This window comes from Cannabis sativa, chromosome 8 (assembly GCF_029168945.1).
Source record: "Cannabis sativa cultivar Pink pepper isolate KNU-18-1 chromosome 8, ASM2916894v1, whole genome shotgun sequence".
Classification (NCBI taxonomy): Eukaryota; Viridiplantae; Streptophyta; class Magnoliopsida; order Rosales; family Cannabaceae; genus Cannabis; species Cannabis sativa.
The window spans coordinates 34,422,576-34,442,664 of record NC_083608.1 but is presented as its reverse complement, the minus strand read 5'-3'; the positions used below and the strand labels follow the sequence as shown (position 1 = coordinate 34,442,664).

Below are 20,089 nucleotides of genomic sequence, written 5' to 3'. Positions count from 1 at the left end.
TCGCTTCTATGTCCAGATAGAAGCTATAGATTCCATATCTATGTTTAGCGCTCCCACTCAATTTTACTATCATGTTCCCAAAATGTATGTATCACCCAAACCAAAAAGTAGGCTTAACTAACAAATCAAAGAACATGAATAGCACTCTTGAGATTAAACCTAAGCATGTCAGGATTAAGATCTTTTGATCTAAGATCAACCAGTGATATTGACTTAGAAAGATACAACAATAAGATTATAATATCTTTACCAAGATCAATATCGGTCCCAGTCCAATGTATACTCCATACATCCAAAACTAGCATACTTTGCCAATGTTCTAGAAAGAACATAATACTTATCCAAGGTGTAAGTATACTTTATCGCTCACATCAGTGTAAATCCAGTACACTGATGAATTAGGGACATTGTCTTTTGAAGCATATAATCACAATCACATTCCACTGTGTTGACATCATTGTAATTGTGAATAACTATATGTTCTGGACTTAACATATTTTGTATATATTAAACCATAAACATGAAAACTACATATAAACATAAATGACTTCTAATCTTTTATTGATAACAAATTAGATTAGATTGAAATGGGTTTTATTTATGGCATAAAATCCCAACATGGGGTAGATTTGTGGGGGAAATGAGATTTTATGAAATTCCGCTGATAAAAACGGTAAGCCATTTTTCCAAAAATAGTCTACCATTTTTAGTAGGCAGGGACTAAGAAAAACAACCTGCCATTTTTTGGGGTGTTTTTCTTGAAGTCTCATTTTTCTGTGTTTTCTTGATATTTAGGATATTGCCACGCTATTTATCGACAGGAAAACTTTCAGTTTTGAGTCTAGGTCCCTCAAAAGTAATTTAGCGTATCACTTACTAATTTATGTATATTGTGACTTGGGGGCCTTTAAATCGTCGAGCAGTAGTTTCCACTCAAGTTGACCGACACACCTGAATTCAAAATTAAGGTAAGATTAGTATAATAGTTACATATATATATTTACATGTTTAGCGTGCACATTTTATGATTGCCTAATAGATAACATATCAATAAGAGCAGTATAAATGTATGTAGAGTTATACTGAATACCGATAGATATATGTATGTCAATGTATGGATTGACGCTATCACATCGGTATGAGTAGAGTACCGAGTATAGGCTGATATTATGGCCGATCATACTATCGTACGAATGTTCCACACCTAGTATGTGTTGGACATGGGATAAAGTTGTGTTTACGTGTATGGGCGCCTAGTCATAATTTGGTTTATGCAGAGAGAAGAAACTTACCTGAGACCCTCTTAGAAAGGGTTGGGTGGTGGCGGCTGGTCATATGGGTAGAACCGAGGAGGTTGCGCCAAATAATTCGGGTCATCAATCCCGATGTTCATTCTGTTGATGAGAGAGTTAAGTTGCTGAACTTGTCCCTCATCATACACACTCCTCTGCACCATGTATTGTTGCATGTGGTTGTTCTGCTGAATTATATAACTCAGCTGTGCATGAGTGTATTGTGTTGTGGGATCGATAGGCCCAGGCAATTGTAGGGGCTGCTCCTCTTCTTCTTCAACACTAGGCTCTCGTTGCCGCCTACGCCCTTGCGGTGCATCAGGTGGAGGTTGGCCATAGGGATGTGGCTCTTTCAGCCTGTTGACAAAGGCGATGTCCATCTTGCGAAGTGGCAACACCGTGTTGTCATACTCCGATTGGGGAACTTCATATGCCCCGTAGAGTTCTGTGATAACTCCTGCCAAACCAAAACCACCTCCCGTGGCTCCTTGCACGATCTGTTCAATGCTATGCCTTATGACTTGTCCAATGTTTATGTTGTACCCCTTCATAATGGCGTACACATATTTCAGGCGATCCATTTGGACATCGGAGAAGTGCTTATTAGGCACTAACCGAGCACTTACAAAATATAGCCATGTTTTCGCTACCGGGTTCAGTTCACACCGGTATAGGATGTTTGGCGACCCCTCTATGCCATCATTTTCGTGGAACCTCAACCTAGGAAATCCCACTGTCTCCGCCACATCCACCATATCAAATTGCTCTTCCTCCTCAATAATACAGAGGCGTTGTTCTTCCCTAGTGTAATCTTGGACCGAGAACATCACATTAAACGCATCAGCAGTAGCGGGCACTTTCTATCCCCGCACCTTCACTTCCCCATTCCGGCGGTCGGGCCAATTCGCAAGAAATTCACAAGCCATAGTAACATTAGCCCGACCCCGAGAATCCATAAAACTTCCCCACTTCATTCTTTCTATTTGAGCTCGAATTGTTTCAAACCGAGGTTGACGCCTCAAAGGATTCTCGGGGAATTCAATACCCCGATCTTCAATATAAGCCCTATTCGTAAGTCTCATAAAATGATTTTGGGCCTCTATATTACCAAACCGAGTCTTATCAAAACCTGTAGGTGGGGGGTTTGAAGACGAACCCTCCTCCACATTCATAGTCCTCTTAGGTGCCATTATTTTTTTTTTCTTCTCTTTTTTTTTTCTTTCGAATTTTTTTCTTCTTCTTCTTTTTTTTTTTTAACTAAAAAAAAAAATTGGGCAGCACCTCCCCTTAATTTTCTATATCCCCAAAAATTGAAAACTCACCAATTAATTCACACAATTACATTCACAATCCCAAATCACACTATAAACCTAACAATTCTTATATCAATAAATAATTCTAACAAAAATCACAAACAATGCTCAATATCTTCATGCAACTTTTCAAATTTAATAGAAAATAATACTTACAAACCCTGTGAAAGGTAGAAACCTTGAGAAACAAAGCTTAGTGAGCAGAGGAGAAAGAACAGAGTATTAACTCAAAGATTGAATGAAAGCATTACTCAATATGAGTAGCTTAGTCCCTTTATTTATATTCAGAAAATACAAGAAAGAATAACAGAATCTGAACATTACAAAATAACAGAATTAGTTAAGCCCCAACAACTTAACTAAACAGAGAACAAACAGATCAACAGAAAAACCAGAAAATGAATGTCACGTGACAGATTGAGATGTATCCTTAACATCTCCCCTCAAACGAAAAGGAGTCTCAGACATCTTGAGTTTGGATTGAAGGTACATGAATCTTTCTGTTGACAGAGATTTGGTGAGAAGATTAGCAATCTGGTCAATGGCAGGGACATACCGAACTGAAAGTTGCTTAGCAAGAATGTGTTCTCGAACAAAATGGAGGTCGATCTCAATATGTTTGGACCAAGCATGAAACAGTGGATTGGCTGCAATAGCAGCAGCACTTTGATTGTCCACCCAAAGTATTGGGCAATGAGAAGTGGATATCTGAAGTTCGGAAAAGAGAGACATGAGCCATTTGATCTCGGCAGCAGCATTAGCAAGAGATTTGAGTTCGCTTTCAGAACTAGATCGAGCAACCACATTTTGTTTCTTGGCAGACCAAGAGACCAAGTTTCCTCCAAAAAATATTGCATAGCCCCCAGTACTCTTTCTATCATCTAAGCACGATGCCCAGTCAGCATCACAGTAACCCTCAAGTGTTAAAGAAGAGGCAGGGGTGATGTGAAGACCATAAGAAATGGTTCCCTTGAGATATCTCATAAGCTTTTTGCATGCCTCCCAGTGAGTAGAAGTGGGAGCATGAATGAATTGGCTTAGCTTATTTATTATAAAAGCCACATTAGGTCTAGTCAAGGTGAGGTATTGTAGAGCACCCAATGTGCTTCTATATAGAGTTATATCAGCAAAGGGTTCTCCTTCTTTGAGAGATAGTTTAACACTTGAGCTGGAGGGATTTGGACTTGGTTTTGCACCTTCCATATGGAGTTTGACAAGCAAATCCGTAATGTATTTTGTTTGGGAGAGGTACATGCCACTAGCATTTCGGTGTATTTCAACACATAGGAAGTAATGAACCGGTCTCAAGTCTTTTAAAGAAAAAGACTTATGAAGATCTGAGATGAACTTGTTGATGAGCATAGTGTTAGGACCTGTGACAAGGAAATCATCAACATAGACCAATAAGATGAGCAAGTTGTTACCAGTACCATAGGTGTATAAATATGTATCGAATTTGGAGGCTGAGAATCCCCATTCAAGCAAAGTATCTTTAAAGGTCTGATTCCAAGCTCTTGGAGCTTGTTTAAGGCCATAGAGAGCCTTATGTAGTTGACAAACATGATGAGGTTTTGATTCATCCACAAATCCCTCGGGTTGTTGCATGTACACAACTTCTTTGAGGCTGCCATTCAGAAATGCATTGCTGATGTCTAATTGTTTAACCAGCCAATTTAAAGACACAGCCATGCTAAGAACAATTCGGACTGTAGTTGGCTTAACCACGGGTGAGAATGTCTCTTCATAGTCAATCCCTGGCGTTTGAAGATATCCCTTTTTCATCGGCATTTAGCTTAACTTTATGTAACCATTTATTTCCAATAACTACCATACCAGGAGAGTAAGGGACTAAGGACCAAGTACCAGCATTTTTAAGGGCAGTAACTTCATGTTGCATAGACTTTAACCACTGAGGATGTTGAAGAGCAGCAGTCGTGAAAGCTGGTTCAGAAGGGATTAAAGCTTCATTGAGTGGATATTTAGTGGCCAAGTGAGCTTTCGGTTTGAATATACCATTGAGTGATCTGGTACGCATAGCATGAGTCCTCCCAGAGGTATTGTGACCTGCAATATTAAGGGCTGTAGGTAAGAGGGGAGGTAAGTTTGGTTCTGAGGTGGGTACAGGGTCATTTGTAGGAGATGGGATATTGGGAGGATGGATTAATTAGTTATTTTGTGTAGAGTCAGGTGGAGGTATATCAAGGGTAGGTGATTGTGCTATAGGATGTAATGGTGTCGGGTTAGGTGGGGAGATAGTGGGGTTGTTGACAGGACATGACTCAGAAGGTATGGGAGGTGTAGTCATTGTCACAGGTACATTAATAGTATTAGTAACAGGTCTAGTATTATGGTCAAAAGTTTGAAAAGTGGAAGAGGGAAAAGGACTAGAGTGAGGTACCTGGTGTTGGGTTGTAGCCGATTGTACAACAGGGAAATGCACCTCATTGAAGACAACATGTCGAGAGATGAAGACCTTGCCATTAGGATGCTCACAAATATAACCTTTGTGTTGAGTTGAATACCCCAGAAATATGCATTCTTCAAATCTTTGCTCAAGTTTGTGAGCATTGTACGTACGTAAATGAGGATAACAACTACAGCCAAATGGCTTCAGGATGTTGTAGTCAGGAGCCTTACCAAATAGACATTCATAGGGGCTGCTGTATTTTAAAACTAGTGTGGGAAGTCTGTTGATGGTGAAGATAGCAGATGCCATTGCGTGCCACCAATATTCCATTCCAAGACCGGCATGAGCTAAGAAAGTTAAACCGGTTTCTGTGATGTGCCTATGTTTACGTTCAGCCCGTCCATTTTGCTCACTTGTTCGAGGACACGGGTGTTGAAAGTGAATACCTTGGTCCGATAAAAATCGAGCAAATGGTCGATATTCCCCCCCCCCCCCAAATCAGCTTGAACACTCTTGATTGGCAAGTCAAATTGTTTTTCACAAGGCTTTTAAACTTGATGAACACATCAAAGGCTTGTCCTTTAGTTGTTAAAGGAAAGATCCAACAATACCGGCTATAGTCATCCAAGAAGTGAACATAATACTTGAATCCTTCTTTAGATGTGATGTGTGAAGGGCCCCATAAGTCCGTATGAATGAGAGCCAAAGGCTTTGTGGCTCTACTGTTGGAATTTGGGAATGGTAATTTATGGCTTTTACCTTGATGACAAGCTTTGCAGAATTGTAAAGAGGCAATAGAGCCACTGTGGGAAATATGTGGCAAGATTTTGGCCAAAGTGTTATTAGCTGGGTGTCCAAGTTTGCAATGCCAATTGTTTATATCATTAGATTTAGAAACTTGAAAAACTTGACAATTGGAATTATAAGTGGAGTAAGAAGAATCTGTTTTATTAATTTCTGCATTATTACACAAGTTCACAGATTGATTACAGATACAATTCAGCTTGTCATTAGCACTTGAAGCATCAGTAAGATGACATTCGATAGTAGGGGCCATTTGGATCACCGAGTTGATATAAGCCTCCTCTAGCTTTCCCTTTGAGAAGAACTGTCCCTGTGAGTTTGTCCTTAACAAAGCAACAGGATTTATGAAATTCAAGAAACACATCGTTGTCGTTAGTTAATTGAGGCACACTGATAAGGTTCTTTTTCATGGAAGGGACATGAAGGATAGAATGTAATTGTATTGGCTGAGATTGGGAACAAGATGGAAGGGTAGAGTGACCAATATAGAGATAACAAGTTTCTTACCATTGCCTATGGCCATGGTTTCAATCCCTGTGTAAGGAGCCGTAGTGTACAAATTCTGAGTTCCCATAGCAACATGATTGGTGGCTCCCGAATCCACATACCACGACTCATCATCACCAAGTTCAGGAACCATGTTGGTGAGAAAAGCCTGAAGATCAAAAGGAATATCAGTTTCAACTAAATGAGCTTGGGAAGGGAAGTTACCGTATCTGGGAGTAACCCAGTTCTTGTCGAACCGGTAGTGACACACAGTAGCGGTGTGTCCCGTTTTGAGGCACACTTGACAAACAAGAATGTGATTGCCATTGCCACGACCAAAGAACCGAGGTCGAGAGTTGTCCTGTGCATTTCCTCGATCATTTCCACGACTCAAAGGGCGATAATTAGTGTTTCTTGGTTGTTGAACAGCAACATTTGCTTGAAGCTTGATAGACATATCAGCTACTGAGTTGTGGTGCTCAAGACGGGTTTCATGAGAGAGAAGAAGTGCTTGGACTTCTTCAAAGGAAAGAAGGTCACTGCGGGAGGTAATTCCTGAGACGACTGCATCAAATTCAGGCCCCAATCTGTTGAGGAGTTGAAGAATCAAATCTTGGTCACTGACTGGAGATCCAGAAATTAAGAGGGCATCGGCAATGGACTGGGCTTTATCAACATAGTCAGATATTGATGAACTGGCTTTTTGGAGATGGGAGAATTGGCCTTTAAGTTGGAGGAGACGGGCTTTAGTCTGACTAGAGAATCTTTGTTCAAGGGCACGCCAAACAGAATATGAAGTAGTGAAGGAGGCAACAGACGCAAGAACCGGTTTCGACATTGATGAACGAAGCCATGAGAGAAGTAATTGGTCCTTCTTTTTCCAGTGAGCATACTCAGGGTTGGTTGTTCCATTGATAAAGAATTATGGGGGGTGGACATCGGAGAACAAGATTTGGTCAAGATCATGACCAATAACTGTGGGAACAACTTGTGATTTCCACGAGAGGAAGTTCTGTCGATCGAGTTTCAGCGTAAGTGAAGCGGAGAGAGAATTGGAAAATGGATCCCATGTGGAGTTGGGAGTTGCAGCGGTGGTGGTTTGCATAGCAGGAGGATCGCTAGAAGAAGATTCCATGGACGTGAGTCAAAAGACGATGATACCATGTGAAAGGTAGAAACCTTGAGAAACAAAGCTCAGTGACCAGAGGAGAAAGAACACAATATTAACTCAAAGATTGAATGAAAGCATTACTCAATATGAGTAGCTTAGTCCCTTTATTTATATTCAGAAAATACAAGAAAGAATAACATAATCTGAACATTACAAAATAACAGAATTAGTTAAGCCCCAACAACTTAACTAAACAGAGAACAAACAGATCAACAGAAAAACCAGAAAATGAATGTCACGTGACAGATTGAGATGTATCCTTAACAAACCCAAAGACGTATTACTCCACCTCCATTGTTGAATATCTTTGAATGTTTGAGGTTGAAGATGAAGAACCAATGTATTTTCAGATTTGGGGTGAAATTGATGAGTATTTGGGTTGTTTTTTATGGAAAGTGTAGATTGATGAAAGAAATTAGGTTTTAGGATGGATTGGGATTGAGAAATCGGATTGGAGATGAAAGAATTTGAAGTTTGGTGAAGAAATTTTGAATTTTTGAGAGGAAAAGGGGTAGAGTCGGCTGAGAGGGTTTTGAAATTTGAATTTTTGATGTAGGGTTGAATGAGGGGGGAAAAATTTGATTTTATGGAAAATTTCGTGAGCAAGTCGCGACCTGGCCTAAGGCTAGTCGCGACTAGCTTACGATCGAATTTAAGCCTTTTCTGGAAAATAGGGAAGTCGCGACTGGGGTCGCGACTTGGAAAATAGGTCGCGACTTGGGTTGACCCTAGTCGCGACTTCTGGAACCAAAAATTTTCACGAGGTTCTGTTAAAATCCAGGTCGCGACCAGGGTCGTGACTTGAAAAATAGGTCGCGACCCAGGAACCATCAGGTCGCGACCACTGGGCTCCAGTACGAAAAAAACTTTTTTTTTCACATTTTTCACGATTCAATTAAAAAGAATAATGTCTGGTACTAATCTAAAATTTTAAAATACTAAAAATACTAAAGCACAGACTAAAAATATAATCAAAAAGTCTGAAAAATTAAAGAAAACACTTGGGTTGCCTCCCAAGAGCGCTGTCTTTATCGTCATATAGCCGGACGCTGAGCCTTGTACTTCAAAGTGGCGCCAGAATCATGGCGGACTTGGCTTGGTCAAATTGACCTCGCAAGTAGAGCTTTAAACGCTGTCCATTAACTTTGAAAGTTGCTGGACCATCACCTTTTAACTCCACCGCTCCATAAGGAAACACCTTGAGCATTGTGAATGGTCCTAACCACCTTGACTTCAACTTTCCAGGAAACAACTTCAACCTTGAATTAAAGAGTAACACTTGCTGCCCAGGTTGAAACTCCTTCCTTACTAGACCTTGGTCATACCACTTCTTAGTTCTTTCCTTGTAGATTTTTGCGTTCTCATAGGCTTCATTTCGAAACTCCTCTAGCTCGTTCAACTGTAGCAGTCTTTTCTCCCCTGCAGCTTTTAGTTCCATGTTAAGAGTCTTCATGGCCCTAAAAGCTTTATGCTCTAACTCCACCGGTAGATGACAAGCCTTTCCAAACACCAACCGATATGGAGACATGCCAATCGGTGTTTTGAAAGCAGTTCTGTATGCCCACAATGCATCATCTAATTTTCTTGACCAATCTTTCCTTGATCTTTGCACTATTTTCTCTAGAATCATCTTGATCTCCCGGTTAGAAATTTTAGCTTGGCCATTACTTTGGGGATGGTATGGCAAAGCAGTTCGATGTCGGACACCATATCTTGAAAGGAGTGCTTCAAACTGTTTATTGCAGAAGTGACTCCCTTCATTGCTTAGTATTGCTCGAGGAGTACCAAACTGAGTAAAGATGTTCTTTTGTAGAAAGCGGAGAACTGTCTTACCATCATTCTGTGGTGAAGCTGCAGCTTCGACCCATTTAGACACATAGTCGACAGCCAATAGAATATACTGATTGCTAAAGGATGAAGGAAAAGGACCCATGAAGTCTATCCCCCACACATCAAACAATTCTACTTCTAAAATCCCTGTTAAAGGCATCTCGTTTCTTCTTGAGATATTACTTGTCCATTGACAACGATCACATGCCTTCACAAAGGTAGTAGCATCCTTGAATAGCGTTGGCCAAAAGAATCGACTTTGCAACACCTTAGCAGCCGTTCTGGTTCCACTGAAATGTCCTCCACATAGTAAAGCATGACAATGATTTAGGATAGAATACATCTCCTGTTCAGGCACACATCTCCTAATTATCTGATCGGCGCAGTGCTTGTAGAGGATTGGCTCTTCCCAATAATAATGTTTCACCTCAGAAAAGAACTTCTTCAATTGTTGACGCGAAAGCTCGGGAGGAGTTATTTTTGTAGCCAAGAAATTAACATAATCAGCGTACCATGGTACCATCAGGTTTTCCCTCACACTAAAGAGTTGTTCATCAGGAAATTGCTCATCTATTTGTACCTCCTTTGTATTCTGACTTTCTTCCAGCTCTAATCTTGACAAGTGGTCTGCTACCAGGTTTTCGGTGCCCTTCTTATCTTTTATCTCTAAGTCAAACTCTTGAAGTAGAAGTACCCACCGAATCAGTCTCGGTTTTGCATCCTTCTTGGTCATAAGGTATTTGATCGCTGAATGATCTGTGTAGACAATTACCTTATTCCCAATCATGTATGGTCGGAATTTGTCACAAGCAAACACAATTGCCAGCATTTCTTTTTCTGTAGTGGCATAATTTAATTGAGCATCATTCAGAGTTCTACTAGCATAGTAGATTGTGTGAAACACCCTGTCAACTCTTTGACCCAAGACCGCTCCAATTGCATAATCACTTGCGTCGCACATCAACTCAAAAGGCAACTCCCAATTTGGTGAAGTGACTATCGGTGCTGAAATCAATCTCTCCTTTAGAACTTTGAAAGCCTTTAAGCAATCTTCTCTAAACTCAAATGGAACACCATTGACAAGTAAGCTGGACAAAGGTTTTGAGATCTTGGAGAAGTCTTTGATAAATCTGCGGTAGAAGCCAGCATGTCCTAGGAAACTCCTCACTCCTTTTACAGAAACTGGAGGTGGCAAATTCTCTATTGTTGAAACTTTAGCCTTATCCACCTCAATTCCCGCCTTTAAAATTTTGTGTCCAAGAACAATTCCTTCTGTTACCATAAAGTGGCACTTCTCCCAGTTTAGCACCAAGTTAGACTTCTCGCACCTAGTTAGCACTTTTTCCAAATTTTCCAAACAATGATCGAAGGAGGAACCAAAAACCGAGAAATCATCCATAAAGATTTCAATACAAGATTCAATCAAATCTGAAAAGATAGCCATCATACACCTTTGAAAAGTAGCAGGGGCATTACACAAACCGAATGACATTCTTCTGAAAGCAAAGGTACCGTAGGGACATGTGAAAGTAGTCTTCTCTTGATCTTCAGGTGCTATAGCTATCTGGTGGTATCCAGAGTAGCCATCAAGAAAGCAGTAATATTCTTGCCCCGCCAATTTGTCTAGCATTTGATCAATGAAGGGCAAAGGGAAGTGATCTTTTCGTGTTGCTTTGTTGAGTTTCCTGTAATCGATGCAAATCCTCCAACCAGTGACTGTTCTTGTAGGAATCAACTCATTCTTTTCATTCTTGATCACAGTCATTCCACCTTTCTTTGGAACCACTTACACCTGGCTAACCCACTTACTATCTGAAATGGGATAAGCAACTCCAGCATCCAACCACTTGACTACTTCTTTTCTGACAACTTCTTTCATGGGTGGATTGAGTCTTCGTTGAGCGTCGATTGTCGTTTTGGCATTGTCTTCCATTAGAATTCGGTGCATCACCGTTGAAGGACTGATTTCTTTGACATCACCTAGTGTCCAAGCGATGGCCTTATTGTGAGCTCGGAGTACCCTCAGAAGTCTATCAGTTTCCACATCAGAAAGAGAAGCTGAAACAATAACTGGCAGCTTTTTACCTTGACCCAAAAACTCATACCTCAAGTGACTAGGAAGCACCTTCAATTCAAGTTCTGGAGGCTTTTCAGTAGATGGCATCAGCTCTTTTGGAACCGCTCCCAATTCCTCATAATACCTTTTGTTCAAGGGCCCATAGGAATCAAGCCACTTCACATAACCCATGACCTCTTGTCCCTCTTGCTCCGTCAATTCATCTTCAGTTAAACTTAGTTCAAGAGGATCATCTAGCAGCTTTTTCTCACCCACAATTTCATCAATCAAATCAATGAAGAAACAGTTATCACTTGCCTTTGGGTATGTCATAGCCTTTAACACATTAAAGGCCACTTCTTCTCCTTGGACTCTCAGCTTTAATTCACCCTTCTGAACATCGATCAAGGCTTGGCCAGTTGCCAAGAATGGTCTCCCAAGAATAATTGGGACATTGCTATCTTCTTCCATATCTAGAACAATGAAATCAGCTGGAAAGATGAACTTGTCAACTTTAACTAACACATCCTCAATGACTCCTCTAGGATGAGCTAGTGATCGATCCTCCAATTGGAGAGTTACCGTAGTTGGCTTTGCTTCACCCAGCTGCAATCTTTTAAACACTGACAAAGGCATCAAGTTAATGCTGGCTCCCAAGTCACACAGTGCATTTATTCCTTCAATTCTCCCGATAGTACAAGGAATAGTGAAATTCCCTGGATCTCTGAGTTTGGGAGGGAGTTTCTTCTGTAGAATGGCGCTGCACTCCTCAGTTAGGGCCACTGTCTCATAATCCTCCATCTTTCTCTTCTTTGACAGGATCTCCTTCATGAACTTCACATAACTTGGCATCTGCTCTAAAGCTTCAGCAAAGGAAATGTTAATGTGAAGTCTTTTGAAGACTTCTAGAAACTTGGTGAACTGCTTGTCTAGGCTTGACTTTCTAAGCCTTTGAGGGTAGGGTATTTTCACATGGTGATCAATGCTAATTGGTGGAGACTGTTGTGATTGAGTTGGGCTGTCAGTGGCTTTCTCTGATGTTGGTGTTGGGGTTAGCATTGGTTGAGATTTATTCTCCTTATCTCCATCAGCTGGTTGTGGCAATTCAGGACCATCATAATTTTTACCGCTTCTCAGGGTAATTGATTTGCAGTTTTCTTTGGGGTTTACTTCAGTTGTGCTAGGCAAATTCCCTTGAGGACGGGTTGCTACCTGAGTTGCTAGTTGGCCCATCTGAGTCTGCAGGTCTTTGATCGAAGATCTAGTTTCAGTCATGAATTGTAGCAGTAAATCTGTTTGCAAACTAGAACTTCCACCAGAGGCTTGTTGCTGATTAAACTGTTGGTTCTGTGTCTGGTTCTGATTTCGTTGCTGATAGAACCCATTGTTTTTTCGGTTACCACCCTAGTTGAACCCATAATTGTTGTTGTTATTCTGCGAAAAATTTCCAATGGCTTTTGCTTCATCCATTGGCAAATCATCCACATCTGCTTGACACTCTGAAAAGTGATGATTTCCTCCACATATCTCACAAACAACTTGGGCTTGTTTAGCTTGCCCTGCAATTAGCTTTGTCAATGCCTCAACCTGAGCTGTCAACTTTGTGATGGCATCAACCTCTAACACACCAGCTACCTTCTTAGATTGACTCCTTTCAGTTGGCCACTACTGATTGTTTAGAGCCATCTCCTCCAATAGATCATAAGCCTCATTAGCACTCTTTCTCATAAAGGCTCCACCAGCTGCTGCATCTATTAGAGTTCTAGTGTTACCAACCAACCCATTGTAGAAATTGTGGACCAGCATCCACTTCTCTATACCGTGATGAGGGCACTTTCTGATCAGATCTTTAAACCTCTCCCAAGACTCATGGAGAGATTCATTATCTTGTTGGCAGAAGTTGTTGATTTCTCCTCTCAGCTTTGCAGACTTTGTTGGAGGAAAGAACTTTGACAAGAATTTCGTTGCCAGATCATTCCAGGTGGCAATAGAGTTGGGTGGCAAGGAGTTTAACCAACTCTTAGCTCGTTCTCTGAGTGAGAATGGGAACAGTCTCAGTCGAATGGCATCATCACTAACTCCATTAACTTTAAAAGTTTCACAAAGTTCCATGAAGTTAGAGAGATGCAGATTAGGATCTTCAGAAGGGAGGCCACCAAACCGGGCGAAGGCGCACCATTTGAAGTATGGCAGGTTTAATCTCAAAGTTGTTCACATCCACTGCCGGTGGCCTGATACATGACTGCACTCCCGTCAGAGTAGGGAGAATGTAATCTCTCAAGCTACGGCCATTAGCTTGATCTTCCACGGCGCCACCATTATTACCGTTATTACCTCCATTGTTTGCAGCATTAGCAACCATGATTTCTGAAGTTTCAGCAGTTGCTGAAACTCCTTCTTGCCTCTTGTTCTTTCGGTTCCTCCTACAAGTTTTCTCGATTTCAGGATCAACTGGTAATATGACAGCTTGTCCTTGACGGCGCATAAACTTAGGATTCCTGAAATAGATCAAGAAAATTTTGCAAGAAAAAGGTTAGAAAATCAGCAAGAGCAAATATACCAAAGTAGAAGTTAGTATAATTTTGTGTAATATTAATCTTTAAACAATTTCCCGGCAACGGCGCCAAAAACTTGTTACGAATTTTATGTTTATTACGCAAGTATACGCAATCAAGTAGTATCTCACGCAAGTGAGGTCGAACCACATGGAATTGGATTAAGTACTACTAAACTATACTTATGATTCTATTTGGTAAAATAATAAGTTTGCAATTTGAAAGTAAATAGCTCAGAAAATTAAAGAGAAAATAAACGAAGATTAATCAAGATGAGAGGTTAGGGAGGTGAATCCTGTTGATAAGCTACCAATGTTAATACCTAATTGCTATCCTTATCTCAATGTGAATGACAGATTATAAATTAACCTAACTCTTTTCAGATCTTTTAGGTTCTAAATCTTATGTTCTCTAATTAACTTCTTAATTAAATCAACACAAAATCAGCATTAAGCAATAATCTTTTCGTCACTGAGGCTATGTAAATACTTTCGTTTCACATCAAAACCTAGACTATCCAAATTTTAGCATTCTCAATTCTCACTTTTCAGATTTCGAATTGAGATCATTAAACATGTAAAATGCGATCAAGCTTGCACATGGAATTAAACACAAATATAGATAGTATTCACACATAAGATGAAGGAATGACAATTATTTATTAACTAGGCATAAACTTAAACAACATTCATCATCCTCCTTTATTGGGAAATTTAGTTCATAATAACTCTAAAAACATCCATGATTAATTCAGAAACAAAAACAAACATAAAGAAGAAATTAAGGGTAAAAGAAAGAAACTAGAAGGTGATATCGCTCCGGGTCTTCAAGATAGCTTCCTCTCCACTTGCATCCACTATTTAGGTCTAACTCTGCTTGCTTTGACCTTCAGAGTCGTATTCCTTATATAGGGATGAGAAGTGTGCCTCCAATTGAGAGAAAAATCAAAATTAGGTCAAATCTGCGATTTCCGTACCAAGTCGCGACTAGCATTTAAGCTGGTCGCGACAACAGGAAAAACTCGAAAAACCGAGTTTCTGCCAATTCTCGAAGTCGCGACCAGAGTCGCGACCAGGAAAAAGGGTTGCGACCTGGCTCTCTGGAGGTCGCGACTACTGACGCGTCTGGAGCCGAATTTTCCAATTTTTTCCAAGTTTGTCCCAGTTTTTCGCCATTTGACTGAATTTGAACTATAACACCCCGGGAACCTGAAATAATAAAATTCAAGCGTAAAACTGCTCCAAAAGACACCAATAGATGAGATAATGCTAACTTTAAAGACCCGAAACATAGGCTAAATATAACCTAACACTTAACAGAGGAATGTAGTGCCATAATTCAGAAAAAGCTACCTCAAAAGCTTAAAGATCCAGGTATCTTTTCAATTCCTTGTGAGGTTGGTGGTATAAAATTTGAGAAGTCTTTATGTGATCTTGGGGCTAGTATAAATTTAATTCCACTTTCAATATTCAAAAAATATTGGTGAAGTAAAGCCTACAACAATTTTGTTACAATTGGCGGATCGATCATTCACTTATCCAAGGGGAATAATAGAAGATGTTCTAATTAAAGTGAATAAGTTAGTATTTCCAGATGATTTTGTGGTACTAGACATGGAAGAAGACAAGGATATGTCATTGATCCTTGGGCGCCCTTTCTTAGCAACTAGTGGTGCGCTTATAGATGTTCGAAGAGACCACTTAACCTTGAGTGCTAATGATGAAGAAATCAAGTTTGACATTTATAAGTCTTCTACTCAAGCCAATACTGAGAAAACATGCAATACGGTTGAGTCTTGTAACTCCAATGAAGATAATCGAGAGACTAATCATAAAGAAAAAACAAAGAAGCCTTGAGATAAAAAGAAACCAAAGGATGAGTTTTTATAGGGCAACAAGTGTTGGTGATTCATTCAAAATTCAAAACCTTGACAAGTAACGTTATCTCGAGATGGAAAAATCCTTTTAAAGTCAAGGAGTTACTTCCTTGTGGCCTTGTAAGTATTAAAAGTGAGAAATGTGAGATTCTAAAGGCTCACAAGCGAAGGCATGCGCCGATGATAGTGGAGTGTTGACTAAACAACTTCGTAATGAAGAAACTTGAAGCAACAACTGTTGGAATTATTTTATCAGGATCTTAGATTTACTAACAAGTATGTTATTTAACATCCTAAATATGAACTTCTAAAACGATATCAAATAAACACATATAAAGTATAAGAAACCTTACAGTGGTTGCAACAGAATATAATGTGTCCTTCCACTCATATCTCTAACCCTTGTATCCTTTCTGTAGCAGAGTATCACCAAGATCTGAGTTCGAATCTCTTTCTCTTGAAAACTGGATTCTTCACAGCCTTACACACTATGATTGAGTACTACTTGATGTGTGTGGGCACTCACTCATTCACTATAGGCTCATTTTAGAAGAGAGGAAGAGAGAGAGAGGGTGGTTTCGGCTAGGGTAGGGAGGAGGCTCAAATTTTATCTAAAGGAATGAGATGCATCATCTTTTCCCTAAAGCCATCACTACCTATTTATAGGAAACCACCTAGGGTTAGGTTAGATTTAATTAGCATTAAAATATTAGAAAAATAAATGGTAAAATCCATACATAGTGGCCGACCAAGGAATGGAGATTGGGCCCCACTTTGCAATTTTACCATTTTCTCATTTTTTCCATCTTATTTTCTCAAAAATGCCAATTTTCTAATTTAACCACTTAAATGCAATTTTTAATTATTTAATAACTAAAAATTAATTATTAAATAATATTGTCATTTCATATATTTATTAATTGGACTTATCAAAGTCTCTTAATTAACAAATAAACCCTAGAAACTCTTTCTTCACAATTAAGCCATTGCTTAGTGAAAATTCATAAACTAGACATTGTCTAATTTTAGAATTATAATTGATTAATTAAAATCATTTAACTGAGTCTTGCAAGTAGTATTGTCTCAACTAGTATGGGGACCATGGGTCTATATATCTGAGCTTCCAACAAGCAGACCCAAAATTTACCAAGCAAATTCACTGACTTATTCATTCCTTGTTGCATCCACCATAGAACTTGAAATTGCACTCTCAATTATATAGAATGCTCTATATGTTCCACGATATAGATACGCTATCAGTTATCCATTGTTATAATCCCAATAATCAATGACCCTCTCTAAATGATTTACATTGTATAGGGATTAAATTACTGTTACACCCTTCAATGCATTTTATCCTTAAAACACTTAGCCACCTATAAATGATATTTCAGTGAACTAAACATAATCTCTGAAATGAGTACTCAACCATTTATCTCTATTTAGCCAAGCTCGAAGGAAATCATCATTTCACTTCTATGTGCTGATAGAAGCTATAGATTCCATATCTATGTTTAGCGCTCCCACTCAGTTGCACTATCATGTTCCCAAAATGTACGTATCACCCTAACCAAAAAGTAGGCTTAACTAATAAATCAAAGAACATGTATAATACTCTTGAGATCGAACGTAACCATATCAGGATTAAGATCATTTGATTAAGGATCAACTAGGTGATATTGAATTGAATAGATATTACTGTAAGTTTAACATATCTGATTCAGAGTTCAATATCGGTCCCTTCCGATGAATACTCCATGCATCCAACCCAAGCATTATGTAATATCTGCTTAATCCGAAAGGGTATTTTTGTAATTTTATTTAGTTGAGAGTATTTTTTTTTTATTATTTTACATATTTATGGATTTAAATATGTATGAGATTTTTCTTTGTGATGATATGATATTATTGGCATGTGCATAATGCCTAATAAATATATATATTTGGCTATTATTATATGGGTGTGTGAATTGTTTGATTTTGGTACATATTATTATTAGTGTGGGAATAATAATAATGATGAATGTTAACTTATAATAATATTGGGATTATTATTTTGGTCTAATAATATGGGTAAATATTATTATAGTGTTAAAGGGTATATTTAACATTATTATTATTATTATTATTATTATTATTATTATTATTATTATTATTATTATTATTATTATTATTATTATTATTATTATTATTATTATCATTGTTGTTGTTATTATTATTATTATTATTATTATTATTATTATTATTATTATTATTATTATTATTATTATTATTATTATTATTATTATTATTATTGTTACTGTGCACGACTTATATACACACGAACGGAACACACGAACCGAACGCCTATTTTGGTGGAATGGGAATCGCTCCACTTCGGTTCAATGCGATATTTTGCTTGGGTTTAAACACGATAGAAATTAGGTTTTAAGCTCTATTTTCGTACACCCAAAACAGAGAACCGACGAGAGAGAGAGAGAGAGAGAGAGAGAGAGAGAGAGAGAGAGAGAGAGAGAGAGAGAGAGAGAGAGAGAGAGAGAGAGAGAGAGAGAGAGAGAGAGAGAGAGAGAGAGAGAGAGAGAGAGAGAGAGAGAGAGAGAGAGAGAGAGCACGTATACGGCGTATACGATACCGAAAATTTTCGTTTCTTCAAGCGGAGCGCAACCTGGGTGAACGTGGGGGTTTGGGATCACTTATATACGACCTAAGGAAGCTTTTTAACGTGGTATAAGGGGCGGAAGTCGTCGTTTTGAGATTCGCCATTTTTGAAGCTTCAAATGTGCGGCTTAGTTACGGACTCGAATTCGAACGTGTTTAAGCTTGTTCTTGGGTCAAGGGAGGTTATATTTGAGTGCATGGGACCCTAAGGATTGTTTTTGACGTAAGAAAACGAAGCTTTAACGTCCAAAACGAAAATCCAAAATTTTGACTCCATTAAAGACGGTACACCGCCAACGAAGAAGACAACCCCGATCTGCCTTCTCGGACCACTTTTCTTGATCGTTTTGAGGTCCTGAGCATTGTGGAGAGCTTCCCCAATCGAAAGGACGCTTCAAGAGCAATCGGAGACAAAGTTACACTTTACCGGCGACGAAACCGACGAGAACGCCGACGACCGCGTTCTGACCGTTTCTGAGGTGTTTTTCTTAGATATTTTTCTATATTTTGATTCCTTATTTTATTCTAAGGTGCTTGGTGAAGTTTCATAATTTTCTGAATTTATTTGGAATTATTGTGAATTATTTAGTATAATTCATAGATTAATTATGAAAAATACTTAGGGCGCTCAGAAAAATCTAGATTTATTTTATATGATGGACTATGATATATAAACGGTTATAAAATTGGTAGATTGAATTTTCATGCGATTATGTATTTTTCATGAATTATTGATGTTATTTCTTAAGTTAATTATGAAAAATACCTAAGTTGCTTAGAAAAATTCAAAGAAAATTATTTATGACTTATTACAGATTATAAAGTGTATTAGAAGAGTTAGATTCGGTTTTTAATCAATTTTGGTATTTTTCATGAATTTACTTAATTAATGCTTAAGTTAATTATGAAAAATAGATAAGTGTTGTTAAAATAGTAAAATGTATTTTTGAAATACCATTTACTGTCTATGATATCAAAAGGAATAGGTTTTATTATTTATTAGTTGTTGTAGGTATTTATTATAATTATTGGTGATTAATTAACTATTTATTTGGACTTTAATAAGAATAAATAGTATTTTAGTAAATTTTACGTAAAAATGTGTTTTATGAATTCATGTTTTACGTTAAGAATGTTTGTTTTAGTCCATGCAATATGTTTGTGTGAATCAAAATAATAAATGCTTATGTATGGTGTGTCATGCAAGTGAAATGGACCTATGTGTTACGTATTTTTACGTAAGTTTCTGTATGAGTTTAGAGATTCATACTTGAATGTATTTTGAGTGTATTGTTGTGTTAATGAATGTCTAGGATCTTGTTCTCAACAAGGAAATTCGTTGAGGTGCTCGAGGTAGCAAGTGTGGTTTTAGCAACTGAGGTAAGAAGAGTGGACATCTGTGCCACTACAACAATTTTGATAATTAGGGGCGGATCTATTACCGGCGGGGAAGGTCCGCCCCTAATAATAACGTTATTACCGGCGGATTTAAGGGGTCCGCCGGTATTAGTGTTTATTTTTTTAAAAAAATAAAAAATATAATTAAAAAATAGTAATACCGGCGGGATACCAGTATTAGCGGCGGACAACCCCCGCCAGTATTTACGAGGTACATTAATGCGGGAAAATACCCGCCCATTA

General features: G+C 38.5%; 1 non-coding gene across 1 annotated transcript; it reads left to right on the top strand.

Annotated features, from left to right (window-relative positions):
- Positions 1-13,175: 13,175 nt before the first annotated feature.
- On the top strand, positions 13,176-13,282 carry LOC115701614 (small nucleolar RNA R71). Its single transcript, XR_004008607.2, has one exon. It is a non-coding gene; the product is annotated as a small nucleolar RNA R71 (small nucleolar RNA).
- The last annotated feature ends 6,807 nt before the right edge of the window (positions 13,283-20,089 follow it).